The following is a 9,107-nucleotide window of genomic DNA, read 5'->3' on the forward strand; positions in this document are numbered from 1 at the left end:
AGCATGAATATACATATATAGAAAATAAAATAAATAAATGGTTAATAGACTTGGAGCTAGTAGCTATAAATGACCAAATTATGCTAACTTATAACACTTTTCTTTTTCTTTTCTGATGATTCACACTAAACCATTAATTAGAATATTGGAGATTTCAGATTAAATGATAAAATCATTCTTAAAAATGTGCTAATAACATCATACTTTAATGTGTTTATAACATCAGACATTAAATACAGTCTTATGTGAGTTGCAGGACTTATTAAAGACAAAAAAAGTACATTAATATGTATTTACTAAAGATAAATGTGTTTTAAAAGATCATAATCTAAAATACAAATTTTATGTTGGAAAAAAGAGTTAGAAATTTATTTTTTTACTAATTACAACTTATATTCAGAAAATTACAATGATTGTACTATAGATACTGTCTTGGTTAATACTTGTAATTTGATCTATCACAGATAATGGACAACCAAATAGAGTTTTACAAATTATTTATACTTTTATAAAAGTAAAATGTCTCATTGTTCAACATGTGACATTACAAAATTCCATTGATATAAGAAGCCATAAGAGTGGATACCCCTTTCCAATTAGTCATAGAGACTCCGGACATACCTTTTGTAAATAGCTTTATTGTCCAATGTGTAGCAAGCCTTGGACAATGTTCCTCTTGATCTCCATACCCAACAATCTTCTAGCCTTCTCCAAATTCTTCATGTCAAACTCCTTCCCAACAACCTCTTCTTAAGCACAATCATGTAAGAAGAACACCTGAGTCTAGGATCCAACCTTATTCTATATAGATGGATAAAATGACCAGAACATAAGAATCATTATCATAAACCAAATTTGCATCATTCTTCACCATTTGTAATAGATTTCATCATGTTATTTTCATCTCACTTCAACTTGGGACAATTCTTTTAAAATACCCTCTTCTTGGCATTAAAATTACACAATGTACTTCCCTTTTGACTTGGATCTAGCTCCATCAGATCCTTCCATCTTATTATTCTATTGTTCTTTCTTAATTAGTCTTCATCTTGCAATTAGAGCCTCACCATGGTCCTTACCCATATCTAACAATTTCATCATCTCCTTGGAAAACAATGCACTTTAGACATATATTCAAAGGGTATGAACTCTCGCCCATATATCATTGTATCAACAAAATTTGATTAAGAATCTCAAAGTGATTTTTAGCAACCTTTTCATTAATGTTCTTCATATCAAGTATGATTATCATAAAATCATCCAAGTTCTCCTCCATGGACTTTCTGACTTCCATAATGTATCCAAAGAGCTTCCTCTTGTATAGAAGTCTTTTAACCAAAGATTTGGTCACGTAGATACACTCTAACCTTAGCCAAAGTGCATCACACCAGTCGTGGTCTTCTTTGATACTTCCCTCAACCCCTTTCACCCAAGCTCAAAATTATTATTGAATTAGCTTTCTCAAAGATCTCAAGATTTTTCTCTTTGGAATGATTAACAGACATCTTATCCTCACCTAACAAGGTGTAACGTTTTTAAATACTCCTGCGATTTTACTCTTATCATATTTTTTCTCTCGTCTTACATCCTATAGATGAAAGAAAAACAAAAATAGAAATATAATTTGTTTATGAGGGTTAGTTTTGAAACATATCGGTATCCCATTTGAGTCGCCATTTAAAAATTTAAATACGTCAAGCCTTTTGATCATTTTTAAAGAGGGGATGAATTTAATTATAGTTCTAAACTAAGAAAATGAAGAGGAATGAGTAAGTGTCTAGTTACGATAAGGAAAAACTTCAACTACATAATTCATTTACACAAACACCATAATCGTTCAACCTGAGATAATCAATGAACTATATTTGGCATAAAACTTGTTAATCTATTTAACTTGTGATTAAACTGGATGGAAAAAGATTATTTTGAATTTTATTCGAATGTTACATCTTTAGAGAGATGAAAAACAAAAAGAAATGGAGTAGATAAAAGAAAAAAAAATAAAGTTGAAGAATAGAATAAACAAATTATAAAATAAGCACATAGACGTATCCCGGTATTTGGGATCGGTGGAGTGGTTATGAAACCGAAGTGGTTATGAAACTTACTTTATTTTAAAATCGTTAATTTTATCTTTGAATTTTGATATACCCTATTTGCCTAAACTACTGACCTAAGTAAAATGTTTATGATAATTTCAATTAATGAATATTTTTGATGAAATTTAGTTGGCAATTATCATTAATTGAAATTATGGATAAGAATGTGCTTAATTAAAATAGTAATTAAGTAGACACTAAAAAATGTTTAATTAACCAATTTAGAGAATTCTATTTAATTAGCTCAATAATAATTAAAAGTAATCAAATTTTAATATCTAGGTACTAGTTATGTATTAATTAATATCAACCATTTTATAAAAGTAGTAATCGCTAACGTCTCAATAGCAACTAAATTTTGAAATATCAAATTGATATTTTGAATAGAGATTGTTATTATGTGATGATTTATTAGAAGATAAATGTGATAAACAAGAACATAAGCAGTTTAATATAACACATTGGGTTTGTCTTCGAATCTCCATCCACATTCATCAAGACCACATGAAGTTTAACAGGCTTAGGGTGGAAAACAAGTGAGTTTTGTCCTAGGGTTGAGAAAAAATGAGGTTATCCTCTGAAAGTGGTTAATCATCTTTCAAGCTGTTGACTCTAGTGATCTGCATAGTTATCCAACCCGCAATACCTTCCAATGGGTGTCCCAACTGTTCGCTAAATTTGGTTCTACCTTATTGCAATAAAAATGAATTACTAAAAATGAACATGTTGGGACATAAGTATGAAGACAACATGTATTCATTAAAACATTAAAAAGATTATAACAATCAAAGGGGTTTAGAATGAACCTGGTCTTATCAAGATTGGATTTGAACGAAGAAGTTGAGTGTCGAACTAGATGAGTTTCTGCAACACGAGGTTACATAGGTTATGTCTAGAAAAAGATTTTATTGAACGATATATTTAGTTATATAGACATATCAATAATCACAATTTATTATAATCATAATAGCTTACCGATATATTATCTTTATATTATAACATCTCTCCTCAAACTAAAGATTAAAAGAACTTGAACAATTTGAAGTTGAAGACGAGATGTTAAAATGTTAATGATGTATTCTTCAAGTTTTAAAAACTCGTGAGCTCCATCAAGTTACAGGATGACAGTGTGTTGACTGATAAACTAGCGAAGATGTAGAATTCCATGGACATTAAATGTTGGGGTGAGACAACAACCGAATGAACTCCAAAATTACTTGTGAGTCTCGAGATCTATCCAACGATGGGATGTCATTGTGTTGCATAAAAGAAAACCGACGAAAAAGGTAGAATCCCATGGGCATAGAATGCTGGGGTGAAACAACACTTGAAAAAAAACTCATCCTAACGAAATGATGATAATGTGTTGAGTAAATAACCAGTAAAAAAACACATATGATTGGATTAAGACCAATAAAAATACGGGCATTAACTACTGGGATAAAACAACAACTGAAACAAAACTCAGAGAAGCCGAAGAAAATAAGAATATCAACAAAATTATTTACAAGAAAAAATATTATTAAAAAAATATAATAATAATTAATAGAGCTTTATTAGAGTCTTTCATCAATTACGAAAGTAACCATTTATGGAGTCAACGTAACACTAGATTTTGTAGTTCAAAAACAAAACTTTGGCTCTTATACCATGTTAGAATAGAGAAAAATTGTATATACATGTGCGCCTTTCCTTTCCAAAGATTTAGTGTGGCGTCACTTGAACCTCGAACCTCGATTGTAGATGAAAAAATAAGATTGTAAAAACATGATTTCTTCAAATTAAAGGCAACATAGTTGCTGAGAATGGGATGATGATTGATATCATGCCCTAAGAAAATGGAGACAAGAAGAATTGATTTGCTGACAAGAAGAAGAAGTTGTGTTTTGAAGAACACAAGGCATACAGGCAGATTGTAGGCTGCCCGATAGTTGCCAACTTGAAATTCAATTGATCATGACATATGACAAACTTGATATTAATTATTGGAATTAATTTGTACATGTTGGGATGTAACTAGAGATGATTTTCACCAAAACAAACTTAAATCGGACAGCTGGAAGAATATCTTTTCAATTTCAAAAGATACCCACCTAAATTCCACTATAAAAGGATATTTTTTTCAATTAGCTAACAGACGAATGAGAGTTGGTTTTATGTGAAACTTGGTAGCATTGTTGTTATATGAGTGAAGAACATTTGAGAGAAAAAGACAAGAGTTTTTGTCTATTATTGAGAGTGAAAAAAAGATTCTACAGTAAACTTGATCGTGTGGTGTTCTTTACTTATTGTTTATTAGATTCTCTTCTACCAACACTCCATTGAACATAACTCATTGTTGTTGTTGAGTTGTTTATGTTTGGGTTGTGTGTTGCTTAGACTGAGTTTAGTGTTTAGTTTTTGTGCTCCTTACCTCATTGAATGTTCAACAATAGTATTGTCAAACAGAGTTATCAAAAATGCTCAAGGTTTATATGATAAATGGAGTAAAAAGGAAGAAGCAAAAACTTGTCTGTGATTCCACAATGTGATCAAACTATAGCATATAATTCAAAAAATAAAATTAAGGTGTTATAAGCTAACCTGTTACAAGCTCCCCTGATGGCAATTAACTAACAGCATGTATTGAAACGTTATGAGCCTCCCAATCTTCAACAACTTGACCATTTCTCCATCTTCTTAGCGTGCAATAACAAGGATGTGAATTGTAAAAAGATAACATGTAGCGTACAACAGGACAAAGTAGAACCAATTGTTAAGCATACAAATTGAAGGAGCTGTGTAAACCTTAATCTTTCTGCAGTGCAACATGAATTATTTTTCTTTAAATCATTATCCTGTTCTTCACTGTTTATTATTATGTACTCATATTTGTTCTTTAACAGTGCATGATTTAATTTTGTCTTCCAATGTGTAGATGTGAAAGTTGAAAATTTTAATTTATGTAAATATAAAATTGTTAAGAGCAGAGAAAAATTGGTATTTGCCTCCATTTCGTATCAAAATCTACTATGTCAAGAACAACTACACATACATGGTAAATAAAAAAATATCAGAACACTTGTTTCTATCATTTCTTGTATTCTAAAGGAAACTGCGCTTCAGCATTCAATTTGAAACTTAAGTGATGGATTAGCATAATACAATTCCAAGTGAAATTTTTTCAAATTTGAAGGTATAAACAATTAACGAGATGTTATGTCCAAACTCCCCACAGTCAAGGCAAAAGAGAGAACTGATCATTCATCAATCAACAAATGCTGACACAATATCAGAATCATTAAGCACAATGCTAGTAACTTGCAACTTATGATCTATTAGCTTCTGTGCTGCCTCACCGGTTCTGAGGTCCCAAACAAAAAACAAGTGTGTTCATCCCATTTTCCAAAAGTTTCTCATTGAATGAAATCAAATCATCAATCCCCACAAAGCTAATATGCCCCCAACAATTTTTTTAAAGAAACATATATGTGACTGTATGAAGGATATAAATGCTAAAACCTAACAGTTATGTCCCTGGAAAAAAGTCTCGATTCAAACATTTCCACAAACGCATACGATGTGAACCTAATATATCAATCATGAAATGAATGTTTGGGGTTAAAGAATAGTATCATTCACTATTATAAAGTCGGACAAAGTTGAAATCAAATAATCAAGTAAAACGCATGTAAGAAGAAACGAGGGAAATCCGACAATAAAATCGAAACATCCAGATGATAATTAAATAAATAAATTGTTGGAGACAGAGTCAGAATTTAGAGATCTTACATCGTGAACTCAAAGTTCATGGCTCAATCTGTATTCGAATTCTCGGAGAATGTTCCAAGTCGAACTAGGGTCTTTCACTCTCTCTAAAGTATCTAGTATGTATATTTAGGGGGAAAATAGTTAGTTACTAAAAACTTAAGTATATCTAAATCTTAAATATGAAAATTAAACAAATAAACAAAAACATCTAGAAAATAATAAATATTTAAATTAATATTAAAAAATTACATATAAACTAATAAATTATTATACATTAATTATAATAATGAAAGATTTTTTAATATAAAATAATACGTGATACAATTTGATTCGCTGAAAAAATAAAAAATAAATTTTCTCTTATTTATCTTCACCTTTTTTTTTGTTGACACGTCATTCTCTCCCTCGTTCCTATTACGGGTGTTCATCGGTTCGGTTTTTGGATTATTCGAGTTTTCGATTCGAGTTTTTCGATTTTTTATAATTTTTAAGCAAATTCGAAAACCGAACCAATTTGAATAAATTTGATTTCGATTTATTCTAATTCGGTGAATTCGAATTCGGTTCGAATTCGGTCGGATATTCGGTTTAGACCAAATATAGAACATCACCTACCTATAAGATAAATTTTTTAAAAGAGTTAACAAAATAAATAAGTTGTTAAAGAGATCTTATCTACTTAAATTATAAAAAAAATATAAATCACGCAAACTTAGCTTAGTGACTAACGCTAATATATATTCGACAATTAAACGACAAAAGTAAAACAGTGTCGACGACGACAATATATGGCGGTTAAAATGTGTGGACAGCTAGAGAAAGGGGAAAATAAATTAGGGATTATAGATTTAATGTAGGGATCTAGTAGGAGACCCATGATAATTTAATATATAATATGTAATAAGTTATATAATATATAATAAAAATGAATTCGGTTTTCGGTTTGGGTTTCGAGTTGAAACCTAAACTCGAAAACCAAACCGAAAACCGTATTTGAATTCGAATTGATTTAAAATTCGATTCAAAAACCGAAAATGTAATTCGAATTCGGTTTATTTGAATTCGGTCAGATATTCGGTTCAGACCAAATATTGAACACCTCTAGTTCTCATTAGACAAATATATATATATATATATATATATATATATATATATATATATATATATATATATATATATATATATATATATATATATATATATATATATATATATATATATATATATATATATATATATATATATATTTATTTATTTATATTTATATTTATATATATAATTTTGAAGAATTAATTCATTCCACACCTCTTAAAGTTTCATAATAATTATAAAATATTTATGATAAATTAAAATGAAATTAGTTTAAATACAACGGAAATAAATTATAAAAAATAAAAAATAAATAAAATAAAAACAAAGAGAAAAAGAAAAATTAATAAAATAATTAACGTAAGTTCTTAAAAGAAAGCAATAATCTCTCTCAAAAACTCCACAAATTTTGAATACCTATAATCATAAGTTACAAAATATATAACATAAACTATCAACATATTTTCACAATCATGTTAATTATGTATTTGTAAATAGATGGCCATATTGTAATCATAAACATATTGCATTTATTTAACATAATTAAAGGTAAAAGACTTAGACAACCTCGTATTTATTTTGACGGTATTTCCTTCTAACTGGAAGTCAAAGATTGAATAAACTAGCTAAAGCTATTCTACTCGAAGGAATTTGCTTTGAAAAAAATGTTATTAATATGGCATTCTTGAATTAATATTTTGTCATCACTATTATAATCATCATTATTTTTTTAATTTGCAACGGGAAGATTCTATTTTTTAAGATGTCAAGGATTTTTATTAAAAAGTTAGAATTATTTTATTTTTATTTAATATGAAATATATTATTTAATTATATATATATATATATAAATTATGTGAAAATAATTTGATAAAAAAAATGAATTTTTTATTAAAATTTTAAATCAAGTTATAAAAAAGTTGATTAATTCTTTTAAGAAACATTATTAGTTCTATTTTTTTTATAAATAAAATGAATATATATATCTTTTAACAAATAAGTTATGAATTTAAAATGTTTTATTTTTAATTTAACAATTTTGGAGTAACTTTACGAGGATGTAACCGGCCAACAAAAAGTATTAACACTGCATAGAACAATGTATAAATAGCGAGTTGTTAATAATGTTATAATGGTTTAAAAAACAAACAAATTAAAAGACAAATTTGTATTCTAAAATATTAAAATAAATTTATAAAAGATAGAAACAACCATTAATATAAACCACTTAAATCAAGACAAAGACAATTTTTATCATATTTGTTGAAGATGCTAAGAAATTTGTTCCCATTAGTTACATAAAACTTTGAACAAATTTAAAACTTAAAAAAAATGAAAAAAATGAAAAACTCAACTAGAAAGGTAATATAAGTTTTCCCTATATAGAGAATAAGAAATGATTTTATCATTTTTTTTTCTTTCAAATGGAAATATTTGAAATCAATGTATTCACCAATATTCAACGATAATACATCTGAATTGAGAGAATACTGATAAATAGAATCAATCTAATATATTAAAGATATAATATAAAGATAATATATATGTATAAATATAAATAAACGATTATCTTGAATATATCTATATTATTATATTATATTAGTTTTCTTATAAGTCTATTAATGTCTATATAATAGACATATATTATGTAATTCAAAGATCATTTAAGACAATAGTTTATCTATATTTTTAGGAAAACGGTTAGAACCATTCCATTAAAATTCCAAAAGTGGGAGAGTCAGAAATCAAAATTAGACAAACTCTAACTATGATTAAGAATAACAATCAAAATACCCCAAAAAATACATTATAAAAAAACAAAGATTACAAACAAAAAAACTACATTCAAACTTAACCATCACAGCCTAACATTTTCGCATATCATCCGTTTTCATTGAGAGACCTTCTTCCCATTTCTCCTCCTCTTCTCCTTCCTTTAACGATGAAAGAAGACTGTATTGAAGAAGATGATGAGTATTGTTGTTTTTCATTTTGAATTCTATCTTTGTACGAGTCCATTCTGATTTGATAGAAAGAATTATTTTTGAGAATTTTAGGGCTTTTACCTTTGTTATCTTAAACTTGAATTTATGTGTTCTTGTCTTCATTATCTTCGGTTTCATCTTCATACTCCACATCGGTTTTGGAATTTTTTATTATCAGACTTTA

At 27.9% G+C, this 9,107-nt stretch overlaps 1 long non-coding RNA gene across 1 annotated transcript; it reads right to left on the reverse strand.

The window, feature by feature from the left end:
• Positions 1-2,470: 2,470 nt before the first annotated feature.
• On the reverse strand, positions 2,471-5,228 carry LOC124921684. Its single transcript, XR_007097694.1, has 3 exons — positions 4,683-5,228; positions 2,906-2,963; positions 2,471-2,783 (listed from the first exon to the last, which is right to left on the reverse strand). It is a non-coding gene; the product is annotated as an uncharacterized LOC124921684 (long non-coding RNA).
• Between the last annotated feature and the right edge of the window lie 3,879 nt (positions 5,229-9,107).

This window comes from Impatiens glandulifera, chromosome 1 (genome assembly GCF_907164915.1).
Source record: "Impatiens glandulifera chromosome 1, dImpGla2.1, whole genome shotgun sequence".
NCBI classification, from domain to species: Eukaryota; Viridiplantae; Streptophyta; class Magnoliopsida; order Ericales; family Balsaminaceae; genus Impatiens; species Impatiens glandulifera.